The sequence below is a fragment of the Vipera ursinii genome (genome assembly GCF_947247035.1).
Source record: "Vipera ursinii genome assembly, chromosome: Z".
NCBI classification, from domain to species: Eukaryota; Metazoa; Chordata; class Lepidosauria; order Squamata; family Viperidae; genus Vipera; species Vipera ursinii.
Genome location: NC_139517.1, coordinates 66,022,649 through 66,038,582, shown reverse-complemented (window position 1 = coordinate 66,038,582; position 15,934 = coordinate 66,022,649). Strand labels below are relative to the sequence as shown.

Genomic DNA, 15,934 nt, shown 5'->3' with positions numbered 1-15,934 from the left:
AAGAAAGGGAAAAAACTGACCCAGGAAACTACAGACCAATCAGTTTAACATCAATACCTGGGAAGATCTTAGAAAAGATAATAAAAAAACAGATCTGTGAACAACTAGAAGCAAACAAAGTCATAACCAGTAGCCAGCACGGATTTGTTAAAAACAGATCATGCTAAACCAATTTTATTTCATTCTTTGATAAAGTGACTAAACTAGTAGATCAGTGAAATGCTGTGGACATAGTATATTTAGATTTCAGCAAGGCATTTGATAGACCACAATCTACTCCTTGGTAAACTAAAGAAAGGTGGAATAGACAACATCACCACCAGATGGATCTGTAGCTGGCTGACAAACCATGCTCAATGAGTAGTCCTTAATGGCACTACATCCACAAGGAGAGAAGTAGTGGGGTACCACAAGGTTCCATCTTAGGCCCAGTGTCAACGCTGCTAACATCAGATGTTTTTGCATTGACAACAGATGGAGATACATCCATTTTCTTCTTTTTGCTTTTAGAGTTAGATGATACTAATCTCAAGAGCTAGTGGGAGAGAAAGAAAAATTTGACTTTTGAATATGTTTGGCTGCAGGGAGGTTGAACATTTTGAACACTTGGAATGTTATGGATTACAACCTTGCCTGAATGATAATTTTCAGGATACTTAAGACAAAGGATTACTATAAAATATTCCTATTAGGACTGGATTATAAAGACTATATATAAAGACCAGAAAACTAGGGGAAATTCTGTTCTACTCTTACTGAGACTGGTGATCTATCAGAGGGGGCAATATCTGTTTAATATACTTGTTTCAATATGATTAAAAGAATGGATGACCCTTAGATTTTCATAATGGAAGATATGATTTAGAATTAAAATAGCATTTTTATATGGGAAATTTGAAAATAAGGGGAGGACTGGTGTGAATAAAAAAATTTAGTTATATAAATGTAATTAATATTGAGGAAATCATAACTGACAAGGTACTTTAAATATTGATGGGAAATCAAACTTTAAAAAAACAGGATATTGATTTGTGAATTGATATTGTTATTTCTATATCAGTAAAATATGATGAAGATGTTTATACCTAATTTTATATATATCTATAGTATTAAGAATTGTAATTGTTTAATGAGGAGAAAAGGGAAAAAATATGGGGAAGAAAGGAAGATCAAGGAAAAAGTACTGGATTGTGCAGTAGTGAATAGATTTATATTGAAAAAGTTAATATTAAATATGTGAACCCAGACAACATGTTGTTTACTAAGTTTCAAAGATTGTAATTTTAAAAAATTAATAAAACCTATAAAAAAGAAGAGGGGGGTCAACCTATTCTCCAAAGCACCAGGAGGCAAGACAAGCAACAGATGGAAACTAATCAAGAAAATAAGCAACCTGGAATTAAGGAAAAACTTCCTAACAGTGAGGACAATCAACCACTGGAACAGTTGCCTTCAGAAGCTGTGGGTACTCCATCACTAGAAGCTTTTAAGAATAAACTGGATAGTTACTTGTCTGAAATGGTATAAATTCTCCTGCTTGAGCAGGGGGTTGGATTAGAAGACCTCCAAGATTCCTTCCAACTATGTTATTCTTTTACTAATTGTAACACTGTCAGGACCCACTTCAAGCCTACATCTTAAGAAAGCAGAACTCTTGGAAACAATTTCTTCCAAGCAGGAACTTTTATTAAGAGTAGGTGATAGCAGGCATAATAGACAAGATCTGAGATTTCCTGCCCAACACAGCAGATTATAGTGTCCCCAAGCAGGACTCCACTCCATAGATTGACTGCCTGATGTGGGATAGCTAATCCCCAAGTGTTAAGTCCATTGTGGGAACCTGGGAGATAACATCAGCCCATCTCCAGCTCATGCAGCAAGCTTTCTCTGAGAGCATAAACATAAACCGGGCACTGAGGTTACATTCCTTATTTCCTCCTTAGTTCTTAACTGACAGTTTAAAAGATAGAGTTCAGAGAGAGAGAGATAATGCAGGAAACAGGATACAGACCCAATAAACACAATAAAGGATTACATTTTAGTGAATGGAGGAAGTGAAAGTAATAGCCCTGCAGGCACATCCCCCCTCCCCCTTGGAAGTATGGCAAAACCCAGGAAAGGTGGGGTGAAATAGAAATGAAATAAAATAAAATAAAATAGGAATGGGTTTTGACAAACACTATGGAAAAGTGTAATTCTGTAATTCATTGTAATTCTGATCATGATGTTATTGCTCCAGCTGCTTGCTGCAAAAATCTCTCAATGCCTTTAAAAGCTGTAACTCTAATAGTTATTTACTTTGCATCAGTTTCTTCTATATATATATTTGTCTACATGAAAGTAAGAGAATTGTGTGACTTTGAAACTTACGATATGATTTGGAATATTTATATCATCAGTCATAGGAAATGTTAATGGTAAAAACAATTTTTAATGTTTTAATCTGGTGACAGGCAACATGGTGTAATTGTGAGATAGACTGATCTGGGAAATCCAGTTCCTTCATCCATCTACTCTCTCTCAGCCCAGTTTTTTCCACTGATTTGTTGTAGGGGATGGAAGAAGGAGTAGTAACTATGTTCCCCTGAGTTCCTGAACTAAAAGACAGGATGTAAACCCAATCAAACTATGAATAAGCTCTATACTATTGATTGTAACTTTCCTGCACACTATGAACTGTACATATTTCATAGTGTACAGGTGCCAAATGCTGAACAAATACTGAATTGCCAGGCTTATACAGGTGGTGATTATGGTAACAAACATTTGTTAGTGATCATTCAAAATTACAGTGGCACTGAACAAGGGAGGGGGAAGGGGATTTACAATAAGCTCCAAGCATTGCAGTATCCCCACAGTTACATGATCACAATTCAGGTGCTTGGCAACCAGCTCACAATTACAATGATCTCCATTTGCAACCTTTCCTGCCACTTCTGACAAGCAAAGTCAGTGGGGAAGCTGGCAGGACTTCCCAAAAGTTGCTTCTGCTCCACTGTTTCTTCTGAGGAGCCCCTGTTGGCATAGGGGTTGCCCACATCCCATAGTGTTTGCCTACAACACCTGCTGATCTGCACACACTTCATAGAACCAACCTGAAGCATCTGCAAGCCTGTCCACACTGCCTAGCACCCACCCACTAACCCACTTACTTCATCTGAAGTAAGTAAATTGATCACGCTATTTATATTTTGTTTTGTTTTTCTTTTTTTAAAAAAAGCATTGTTCAAGCAAATGTAGAGAAGGAGCTAAGGCAGTTATTGTTGTGTAGTGGGTTCTTCAGCACAGGAATGAAGATGAGGCAAGTGAGTTCAGGAAAGCTCATAGTTTATTGCTTGCAAGATCTGAACTGAGAATTGGGCTGTAACTAGCCACGATATATAGTCTAGCCCCTAGGCAGCAGCCAATAGGTATGAAGCAACCATTGCCACCTACGGACAGCCAATAGCAGCACTGGAGACTTGTAGTCTGGGTTGCTGGAGAGCCGTTAGCTGCTCCAGCAACCCACGTGGTATTACCATTGAGCCCAATACATAACAGTTATAATTATGTGTTTTTTGGTTGATGGATTCTGGTTGTCTTTTTTCATGAGAAATTGAAACCTGTTAAGGGCAGGCACTGTGACTGAATGAGATCTTCCATAAAATGTCTAATACACTAAAAGTCAAAGCTGCATATGTTTAAACAAGTAATTTCATTGTATACCTGTGAGTTTGATAAAAGAAATGAAAAATCTACTACTTGTTCTCATGAGAAAAATAACTGAAAAAGAGGACCAATTCTCAAGCATAAAAGAATTTGCTTGCACATTTAAATAAAATGAAAGCGTATATTTTGGTAATTTTAATTTTAAAACAGTGAATGTTAATAAAACCAATGCTTAACTGCAAATAAAAACAATTTTAATTTTAAAAATCATATGGATTATTAATTTTATATTTTCCTAGCATTGACACTGAAAATTAATAAAGCAAGAAGTAAAATGTCCTTTTTTGTGTGCTTCAATTGCAAATTAGAAATTAAATATGCTGCGCAAAATATTGCCTGTGAAACATTGGGATTTTTCTTACTACCTTATATGAAAAGTAGCTTGTTCCTCACCTCTTGTCTAAGATATATGTATGGCCTGTGCATTGAAGGACTATATTAACCTATTATGGCAGTCAAAGTACATTATATGAAACATGTTTAGCACATTCCTTCTAAATAATTTTTGAAGTATGTACTGTATAGCCTTACTATATAACTATGGAAGCATGTGTTAAATGTAGAGACTTTGGCATTTTGGGAATCATATCAAAGCAATCACTTCCAAATATAACCAAAACAAACAGAGCCTCAACAGTCAACAAAGTATAAGGTAAAGGTAAAGGTTCCCCCGCACATGCGTGCTAGTCGTTTCCGACTCTAGGGGCCAGTGCTCATCTCCATTTCAAAGCTGAAGAGCCAGCGTTTGTCCAAGGACGTCTCCGTGGTCATGTGGCTGGCATGACTAGATGCCAAAGGTGCACGGAATGCTGTTACCTTCCCACTGGAGTGGTCCCTATTTTTCTACTTGCATTTTTATGTGCTTTCGAACTGCTAGGTTGGCAGAAGCTGGGACGAGTAACAGGCGCTCACTCTGCTACGCAACACTCGGGATTCGACCCACCAAACTGCCAATCTTCTGATCGACAAGCTCAGCATCCTAACCCACTGAACCACCGCGTCCCTTGCATCTTAATTACTACTCTACAATCCCCTTACAACCAGTAAACTGGAATTTTATGAAGAGAAGGATGCAGGACAAAATTGAAAACCAAGGATCATATTTCTGTATATTTTTAACATAGTATATTTAATGCTAACTGAATTAGTGTGCTTAAATTATATCAGAGAGTTGCGTAGAGTCTAAAAGGTAAAGGTAAAGGTTCCCCCGCACATGCATGCTAGTCGTTTCCAACTCTAGGAGCCGGTGCTCATCTCTGTTTCAAAGCCAAAGAGCCAGCGCTTGTCTGAGGACGTCTCCGTGGTCATGTGGCCGGCATGACTAGACGCCAAAGGCGCACGGAACGCTGTTATACAAATGGGATAAATAAATATATGGAATAAATACATAAAAATAGTTATAGTTTGAATTTTATTCATTCCTTTTTTTAACTAATTGCCTCAATTTTCTACAATATATGCCAGCTGAACTGGCAAGAAATAATCTCCTGGATAGACATAACAGATGCCAGCTTAAGGTATATTATTAAAATTGTTTTCTGTTGTTAATTAAAGGGAACTGTTATATTGTCTGAATTAACATTCTTTCTTAAAAAAAACTTTTTTTTTCAAAAACTACCAGAAACCTCACTAACATTGTAGTAGTTTTACCACTCAACAGAACAAGAATCTATAAATCACCCTCTTAATTCATATATCAAAATATGAACTTTTTAAAAAATAAAAGCAGATTTAGAATATTTGCACAGTATTAGCTAGCAGTGAAAAATGAAACTATTCTTATAAACATCCACCAAAAGAAAAATATATTTCTGACAGCTGTATAATAAATGGTATAATAAAATTATAGGGTGAATAAAATAAACACAGAAGACATTGGCAAGAGAATGAAATATCCCACATAATTTCTCAGTTCATTAAAGAATATGCATTGGTCCCTTGACAGTGTAGCAGCACAAAAACATTCACTTCTGATCAATGCTATTTTCGCAAACTCTACGGTTTTATTTTCAAACAAGGTTTGTAAAAAAAATCTAGATACTGATGTACTCCACAGAGCCCCTTCAAGTGTCTGGGGTTTGGGCTCTATGCCAAAACATTTAAATAGGTCAATTTATAACTTTTGGTCCTCAGTGTGTGCCCCCAACTGTTTTGCAGAATGGTTTGTAGTGTTCAAACTAAACACTGTTTTATAAATCAACATGGATTTTATAGCAAGGTGGATTAACGCTATGTAATCTTGTATTAAGCTCATGGACATCAGAAATGGAAGATATTGTGCTATTATAGCCAGAAAAAAAGCAGTTAAGAGGTTGTTTTAATTGATCTCAGGGTCTCATAAAAATGGGGAATTTTGTTTTCTCCAAGCATGTTATTAATAACATCTGTAGAAGACCGATGTTGTTTCTCAATCCATCCTTTATACAGTTAGTTCAGCATTGTCCCTGAGGAAAGCAAATCCATCACTTGGGGACTCTCCTGCAGTTGCTCTTCATCCTGTATCGGTAGCCAAGAAGGTTTTTACTCGGAGGTTGCACTGGCTTTGGCCATGTGTGAAAGATCTTGCAATAATAAAGCCTAGTTACATCATCACCAGTCTTGTTTTGCGTAGGAATGATTTTAAAAATCATTTGAAAATTGCATTTGGTACAGGCACAGGGCCCTGCATGTTAATTGGTGGTAGATACCATGAATATATTGTAGTTTTGTTGTATCTCTTTCATATACTGGGACAGCACTGAAATAGCATTGATCACACTTGATAATGACCTTTGGAAGGTTTGGGGATGGGGATGGGGCACTATTCTGGTCCTCCTGGACCTCTCAGTGGCTTTAATACCACTGACTAGATATCCTGGTGCTGGGAAAGATTGAGGGCAATAGAAGAAGGGGACGACAGAGAATGAGGTGGCTGGATGGAGTCAGTGAACCAGTAGGCGTGAGCTTAAATGGACTCCAGAAGATGGTAGAGGACAGGAAGGCCTGGAAGAACGTTGTCCATAGGGTCGCAATGGGTGGGACACGACTTCACAGCTAACAACAACAGATATCCTGGACCAGGTTCAGGGACTGGGAGTAGGAGGCATTGTGTTCCTTCGTCTACAGCCATTTCCAGTTTTTGGTGGAAGGGGGGAAAAATCAAGATCCAGGCCTCTGCAGTACAGAGTTTCTTAAGGCTCTAGCCTTTCACCTCTCCTTTTTAATATCTGCATGAAACTGCTGGGGAAGGTCATTTGTCAGGATGAGGTGCAGTATCAGTATGCAGATGATACCCAATTATATATCTCCACCCCTAGCTGCTGTGGCTGTGCTGGTCGAGTCCTTGGAGGCTATATGGATCTGGATGGGGAGGAATTAGCTTCACTCTACCCTGGCAAGACAGATTGGGTCTGGGTTTGTGGTTCCCCAGGTCCATGTGATATTCCATCTCTGACTCTGACTGAGGCACTCTCCCAATTGTCAGTAATTTGGGGGTCTCCTAGATTTACAGTTTCTGCTCAAGAACCAATAAGGGTGCCTTTGCACAGATTTGTCTGGTGCATCAATTACACCCTTTCCTGGACGAGGAGGCCTTGCTCATGGTCAGTCATGCCTTGGTACATCCTATTTGGATTACTGCAATGTACTCTACATGGAGCTGCCCTTGAAGACCACCCAGTTATGGAGCACACAGTGATGAAAACCTCCAGTGATAGAGTACCACAACTTCTGGAGGCAAGCCATTCCACTGGTTAATTATTCTCACTGTTAGGAAGTTTCTCCTTAGTTCTAGGTTCCTTCTGTCCTTGATTAGTTTCCATCCATTATTTCTTGTCTTGCCTTCTGGTGCTTTGAAAAATAGGTTGACTCTCTTCTTCTTTCTGGTAGCCCCTCAAATATTGGAACACTGCTGTCATGTCTTCCCTACACTTTCTTATAATCAATAGAAGGGCACTATAAGAATTTTTATGCATTATTTTGGTTTTATGTTAATGATGCAAATTATGTTTTACTTACATTATTATTCTTTTTTTAAAGCTTTTATTAGTTCTTTTTTCCTTACATACATATGTTAGTTTTTCAACCAGCGTGCAGTCTGGATTCAAAAGCACTAATACATAGTCAAGTCCTAATCTTTGGTTCTTTCCTCTAGCCATTTGTAGAATGACTCCCAGGTTTGGTTGTATTCTGTTTCTTCTTTATCTTTCAGTCTCATAGTTAATCTGTCCATCTCTGCGCATTTCAATATTTTTTTAATTACTTCTTCCTCTAGTAGTATTCCTTTATTTTTCCAGTATTGCACAAAAGTTATTCTTGCTGCTGTTGTAATATGTAAACCCAAATATAAACTTTGTTTATTATTCTTTTCTGGTATTATACCTAATAAAAAAAGTTCAGGACTAAATGCTACATGTTCTCCCAGCATTTTTTTTAACCAAGCATGTATTTTTTTTCAATAAGCCTTTGCTTTACCACATGTCCACCAGATACATGCCTGACTTATGTTTATATTTCCAACATCTATCTGACATATATTTAAACATTTTTGCTAATCTTGCTGGTGGCAGGTGCCATCTATAAAACATTCTATATAAATTTTCTTTATATGCAGTTGACAGTGTCAATTTATAATTTCTCTCCCATAATTTTTGCCATTTTTCTAGTTCTATATTATAACCAGTTTTTCGCCCATCTTGTCATTGTTTCTTTAGTTTGTTCACTTTCCATCTCCAAAAATACATTATTATTCTTATCACTGTTGCTTTTTTCTGTAAAATGCTGAGAATCATGTGCTTACAGCTGTTTAGAAATCTAATAGACAGAGAGACTCTGAAACACAAATCCTACTTGTGCAGATTGCATATTATTAGCTAATTTTATCTGATTTTATTGTTTTTATTTTAAAATTTTAGGTGTGGTTGTGTCCATTTGTTTTCTATTTTCTCCTTCCCTCCACCCAGTCTCCAAGATAATTCTTTTTATATTTATAATATTTTATTAGTTTTCTAATTTTATAATTAAACATTTAAAAAGCAACAGACATACATCTTTAGTACAAATCTCAAGTTACAACATCAGATATTTCCTCTCTTTTTCCCTTAATATCTACTATCTCATATTAGGCTAATACAGTTCTTATTGTTATCAACTAAGTAAAACCATTTTTGTTACATTTATCAATAATTTTTAGCTTATACATATCTTAATTGTGTTTGCATTCAATCCTTATATACAATCAGTGTCCTGTTATTGCTTTTTTCCCAAGCTTTAATTTCCCTTCAATATTCAAATTAACATTTGGTATTTATAATTTCCAAGCTTTAGGTAACCATAGTTTCCCTTATTTCAACTTCCTCCTTTTTTATAACAAAATCTAATATTCTAAATACACATCTCAATTATTTACATATAGTCTTGTACTGTTTTCTAAAATTTATCTATTTTCCACCATATTAAACCAAAAGTCCATTAGTCTTGTCACACATCTTACCTATTCAATTATAATGTTACTTTATTTTCTAAAAATTATCTATTTTCCACCATATTCAACACTCTAATCAGTAATATGTAATCCCCTCTAATAGATCAAAATCCTAGTTTCCTTCAGCCTTGCTCTGGCTTTCTTCCTTTGCCAACTAACTTTCCATGTCAGTACTTCTGAATCATCAAACAATTCTCCCTATATTATTATATACATTATTTGAAATAACAAAGACCATTTGGTTACAGTTTTTTTGGAAGAACTAGACCATTTGTATTCATTAGATCGCCTCATTATTCCAATTTCCCACAATTATCCTGATAGGTTTATCTTCCATTCAATCTGTTCTTCCTTTTCCTCAAATTTCTTCTGATTTATGTAAAAAGTCATTTCCATTTTCAATGTTGTCACTCCCTTTTCTGATTTTTCTGTTGGCTGAATCTGTTGGTCAATTGAGTCCTCTGTCTTAGTGTTTAGTTGTTCCACTTCTCCTGTTATTTTCTGCATTGTTAGTTCTTTGGTTATAGTCAAGATCTGGGTTCATATATCTAAGCTGGCATCTTGTTCCTTTATGTTGCATTTTATTTTGTCACAAGCTGAAAGAATAGTTTTGTGTATTGATTTCAACATAGACAGGATTTTTTCCAGATCTTTATCCATGTTCTCTTGATAATGTATTAAGTTGAAGACTTTAAAATCAAACATTAAAAATAGTTTTTTTGTTTTTATAACTGGATATGGGACATTTATTTCATGTGTTGTAGGTAGTCTTTATAGTGGAAATTGTTTGCCAAGTAAGAATTTATAGTCCAAAGTGTTCCATCATCTAGTGTAATAACAGACACTTCTCATGTAAAGAATAGGAAAGCAATTCCCCACATATAACTCTGAAAATCAGTAAAGGTTTACATTAATAGTTCAAACAGGCCAGATATGCAGCCCAGAAGTTCCTTCTTTACAGCTGAGTTTTTCACAGGTGGCATCTGCCAAGGTCAAAAGAGTTTTTTGTAGAGTCTGGGCTTCAAGCCAAGTCTCTTTTAGGCAATAACAAGTTGTAATACCATACTTCACCACAAGATGTCAACAATGCCATTTAAAGCTTTTTAAGTCCCAAGTTTTTATGATAGTTTTTCAAGGTTTATTTTTTTTAGATACAAACAAACATCTCCAGTAAGAATAGGAAAACTTTTAGTCCCCAATTTTAATAATAAACCTTTATTGTCAAAGTACAACATGTGTACATTGAGATTAGCTGAGCCTCCCCCCAATTTTCAAAAGCATATACATCCAATTAGATTAAAATTGTTCGTATAGTTGCTCTGTTCCCCTGAGTAGTTAGTCGCCACTGTTCTTAGAGGGTGGAGTAGAAATTCCCTTCCCTCTCTCCTCACAGGGAGAAAATACTTTGGGCTGCTTTTACAGGAAAAAATACTTAAAGTCTTAAAGAGAAGATCAAATCTCACCCAGTTTCATTTTTTAAAATATTTTTATTAATTTTCTAATATTGCAATTAACATATTTGAAAAGCAACATGGCAGATGAGTACAATAATTCCATTACATTTAATGTATCAATACAAATCTCAAAATATTACAACAATTAATTCCCTCTCTTTCCCCTTTATTTTTACTGTCTCATATTCAAGCCAACAAAGTTCTTATTCTATCGATCAAACAGCAAACAGCTTTCTGATATTCATCAAAAATCTTCAATTTATGTATATCTTAATTAATTTAACATTTCATCTTTTAGACAGTCAATGACGTAATAATTTTTTAAATTCTGATTTCCCATTAATATTTTAAAATTAACATTTATTCTTCATCATTTCAAATTTTAAGTGACCCCAATTTTTATCACAATTCCCCTAGAGTATGAAGTTCTGAATACACTTCTTATCTATACAAACTTCTCACTGCCTAAATAACCAATTAATAATACAGATGCTATTCTTATTTTCTAGTAATTCTCAGGTTTCTTAAAATCTCCAATTTAATAGCCAAGACTACTTTTTCCACACTTATTTCATCACAATATCTTATATTGAAATCTTAATTGTTTTTAACATTCAACCTTTTAACACATCAGTGACCTAATAAGCCTTTCCCAGTTTTAATTTTCCCTTGATATTTAAATTTAACATTTAATATTTATTTTTTTCCAAATTTTTAATTATTCACAGTTCCTTTATCTCCATTCCTCACAAAATCTAGTATTTAAGATACACATCTAATACATAAATTCTTATCATCTACCTTAACAAATTAATAAAACAATATAAAATTCTTATTTTAATATTTATACTTCTGAATTTTGCATAACCAAAATTTTCTTTATCTAACACCACTACAATGTTTTATGTTCGGAATACATATTTTATCTATTTCTATATATTCTACTTTAGATCTCATGTGTAAATCAAAACCCTATTTCTTTTCAGTCTTATTCTAGCTTTTTTTTCTTTGCCAAATCATCTTCCATGTGTTTGCTTTTAAGTCATCAAGCAGATCTCCTTGTAGCTATTGTTTGGCATTGAAAGGACCATCCACTTGCCATTTTTTAAAGAGGCCTAGCTGATCTAGCAGGTCAGCAAGTCCACTAAATGAAAAAGAGAGCTGAATTTATTCCAGCTGGTGTTTCAAGGTTGAATATATCTTATCTCTTCTCTAAGTTGTCAACAAGTCGCTCTTAGACAATAACAGGTTAAAATCTCAAATTCAGCCAGCAGATGTCACCCCAGAGCTATTTTGATCTTTTCAGTTTTTTTCTTCTTTTTAAAAGGAAAAATCCCCAGATCGTCAGTAAAAATAGGAATAAAAATCAGAGAGCAGTATAAAATAGAAAATTAAAAATCTTATAATCCACCAATTTTAGGAAATACAGTTCCAATTAGGATCCTAGTATTTTTTCAACATTTTAAACTCCCCTGGGTAATTGATCACTATTTCTGGAGGGAGGGCTAAAATCCCCCTTCCCTCACCACAGGGGGAAAAATACTTTAGCAGCTTATGCAGGTAAATACATAATTAGGATGCAAGAGGGTTAGATCTCACCCAGTCTCTTCTACGCTGCTTTAAGAATGCCAGATGATGATGATGATGATGATGATGATGATGATGATGATGATGTTGGAAGGGACCTTGGAGGTAGCTGTGACTTTGGCTATCTGCAGCCTTGCGGCAGATTATATCTCTATGGTTGATATTTCATCTGCAGGTTTGGAGGGATTTGCTGGCTCTACCAGGAGAGTTGCCACTCTCCCATGATCCAGTGATGGCCTCTCCTTGATGGTCACCTCTACAGGGTGACTTTTGACCCTTTTCACAGTCCCCCAGCGATCCGAATCTGGACAGGGGAGATGGAGCTCATCTCCCAGGCATCCATGGTGGCTGTGTGGCAAGCCGGAAGCCAGATCTCACCCAGTTTCATCCATGTTGCTTTAAAAATGCTTGGTGGTGATTTTGACTTTAGCTGTCAGCAGCTTAGTGATGAGCCATATTGCTATGGCCGGTCTTTCCCCTGCTGGTTTGAGGGCTGCCCTGGATCAAGCAAAAGGGCTGCCACTCTCCCACAATCAACCGGAGGTACCCTTCTTGTTCGTCACCCCTGCAGGGCGACTTTTGACCCTTTCCAAGGTCCCCCAGCAGGACGGGTTTGGACGCAAAAGACGGAGCTCATCTTTCAGCATCTGTGGTGCTGTGATAGCAAACCGGAAGTCCCCTAGATAATTCTTTAATAACTGGATATGTGGCTATGTGGCTTTACTTAAACTTTCTTTACATAACATACATAACCACTTTGTTTATGGGGTTCTCTATAAGGTTTTACTTATATTCTGTGTTTTTGAGCTTTGGAGAAGAAAAAATAAAGATACCTATTACGTTTTCCTCCCCTCCCCCTAAAACTAAAGGGTTTTTCTACTGCACAGAAAAGAAGTGCTAAGAGTAGTGGGATTCTGCAGTAATTTGATTTCAGAAAAGAGACCTTAATAAAATATGAAATGTGACATTCAGTCACACAAAATGTTTAATATTGCAAATGAGAATGTTAAGTTAATATTTACTATATTTCGATTGGAGATAACAGCAAAAAGTATCTTCTATGAGTGTTGATTCCAAACAGAATTAAAATGATAAAAACATTACAATTTTTTTAAAAGAGAGAAAGGGAAGAAAGCGTTAAATTGTTCAAAAGTAAGAAACTTCTAGTTGTGATTAACCACAGTTTTAGTATACATTGTACATTTATAAGTGCATAAATCCTTACACTTTATAGAATATTGCATAATAATCTTACTACCCAAAAGCAGTTTCAGCAAAATAAATGAAAAATGGGGCTTTTAATGAAAAAGGCAACTGTAAGCAATGAGAATTACAAGGACAGTTTCTTTCTTTCTTTCTTTCTTTCTTTCTTTCTTTCTTTCTTTCTTTCTTTCTTTCTTTCTTTCTTTCTTCCTTCCTTCCTTCCTTCCTTCCTTTCTTTCTTTCTTTCTTTCTTTCTTTCTTTTTTTCTTTTTTTGATTGGTCTGCAAGCCAAGAAGAAATGCCCCATCTGGTTGTTTACGTTTTCTGAAGAGTGGTATGAGAACATTTTAAAACAAAATAAAACAAAAACCCTTGTCAAACAGTTTTAATAAATGAAATAGCCATGCTCATTATGTTTTTTAGACATTCATTAACATTGAAGAAAACTACACTGTTTAATGTTCATGCTGCAATCATAGGGCTGTGAGCATGAAGATATCTAGTACCTCAAAATATAAAGCTATGAATAAGCTTAGCGATCTTTACAGGGGTTCTAGAATGATAATAAGTCTAACATTTTGCAAAACTGGTGGAGTTATAGAAGATTCTTTCACTGCCAAGGGCAAGGTGAAGCAAAGCACTCTTGAACAGAGTTTTTGCCATGATTCATATCACATTATGGACAATTGAGGGATTTCTCTGGGCCAGGAAACCTGACATGCTGGAAGTCTGAGGAGGATTTATGTCTTGATTTCTCCCTAGTGGATTTCAGTGATAAAAAAAGGCATGACTCTAACTTTATCCACAGAGATAGGCTATTAATACTAAAGCACTTCTGTCCTACTGCCTTCAAAGAGTAATTATTTATTTTAACATTAATCTCAGTAGCAAAATATTTGTGTGCTATTTGAAAAAAAAGTTGATAAATAAAATACTGCAGTATGCATTTCCTCTATTTTATATTGCCCTGAGATAAGCAAGAAATGACATGTGACTGTAGAGGGATTCTTCTATCTATGAAAGGATTTTTTTTATCCCAAACTGGAGCCAAGACATGAATAACAGGAAGCTAAAACAGATACAAAGGTATTCATGTAATTAGCAACTTTGGGACAAGTTTTAATAACTAAAACATGTGGGAAAAATGAATTAGGTTATCCCACTGCCATCAAAATTGTCATTTTTACTCTGGATATGGAATTCAATACAAGTTCTTAGGATACACAATTTCAAGACTTTCAAGGAAAATAGACATTTTTTTCCTTTTCTCACCCTTTCTATCCTCTCCAATTGAAAAATGGAATATTTGTTCTGTTCAGCAAGATTCTCCCTAGAGAAGAAAATAATTTTATAAATGAGATTCCCTGGTGATCAGCTAGACTTGGAACTGCTCTTGATTAACCTTTTTGTTATGGTAGCTTGAATAGCACTTCCTGTGATGCTTTGTGCATCCAGTTTAATTCTTTCCTTCTGAACTCACCATGATTTATAAGTGTCTTTTTTCCCCTTTGTATGTCTGAAGTTATCCTTCTATTAGCTTTAATTGGAAAGGTATATTTTGTTCCCCCAGAGTAGTCTTGCACTAAGCACTGAACTCCCTAGTTTTAAATTTCTGGAGTAGCAAGTTTTCTGATAGCTAAAGGCTTAAAGATAGATAGATAGATAGATAGATAGATAGATAGATAGATAGATAGATAGATAGATAGATAGATAGATGATAGATAGATAGATAGATAGATAGATAGATAGATAGATAGATAGATAGATGATAGATAGATAGGCCAAAATTATGGAAAACCTTTGGGAAAAGTGTACATTTGAGGTTTGATGGCTAATAACATGACTTTTTTTGAAGTATATCCATAAAATTATATATCAGTGGAAAGATAATTTAATCAAGAATGTAAGGCAACAAAGTTTGTTCAGTTATCTGTATTCTATGAAAGGTTATAGCCAAATAACCAGAAAAAGGAAGCTTAGGTTGATATCAGGTAGCTTTCCTTCATCTGATTGTAGCCAATGAGCATGAGTGTTTAGAGAGCCAATCAGGTGTCATCTTGTTTTGGCAATGAGCCAATCAGATCACAGTAGGATTCAGTTATTGATATCATGTATTGAAGCTGAGAGGAGGACATTTGTTAGTGTGTTATGTGATCACTATCAAGTTGATTGGAGTTTTTTTGTGTTCTTTCATTTAGTGAACTTGTAAAATGTAATAAAATTAAAGTAATGGTGCAAAGAGTTCATTGGTCACCCAGAAAGTGATGTAAAATAGTATTATTAAGTGAACAAGGCTACAATTATAAAGAAATTAGAAGAAAAAATGGTGGAAACTTAACCAAAGGTGGCATTTCTAAGTTTTTGAAGAGGTATCAGGAGACTCAGTCACTACCAAACCACACTGGTAAAGGCAGGAAAAGGTGCACAACAGCAAGTGATGATAGAAGAATTAAGAGACTGTGCCTACATGACAGAAGAAAATCATCTGGGTGTATACAAGATGAAATGGTGCAATGCAATG

The 15,934-nt window shown here is 35.4% G+C and overlaps 1 long non-coding RNA gene across 1 annotated transcript in view; it reads right to left on the bottom strand.

Annotated features, from left to right (window-relative positions):
* Positions 1–13,713: 13,713 nt before the first annotated feature.
* The window catches only part of LOC310649678, a 31,757-nt gene continuing 29,536 nt past the window's right edge, over positions 13,714–15,934 (bottom strand). The window contains exons 2-3 of the long non-coding RNA XR_014494285.1: positions 14,686–14,743; positions 13,714–13,737 (exon numbers count right to left, since the gene is read on the bottom strand). This is a non-coding gene — a long non-coding RNA (uncharacterized lncRNA). The remainder of the gene's footprint in view (positions 13,738–14,685; positions 14,744–15,934) is intronic.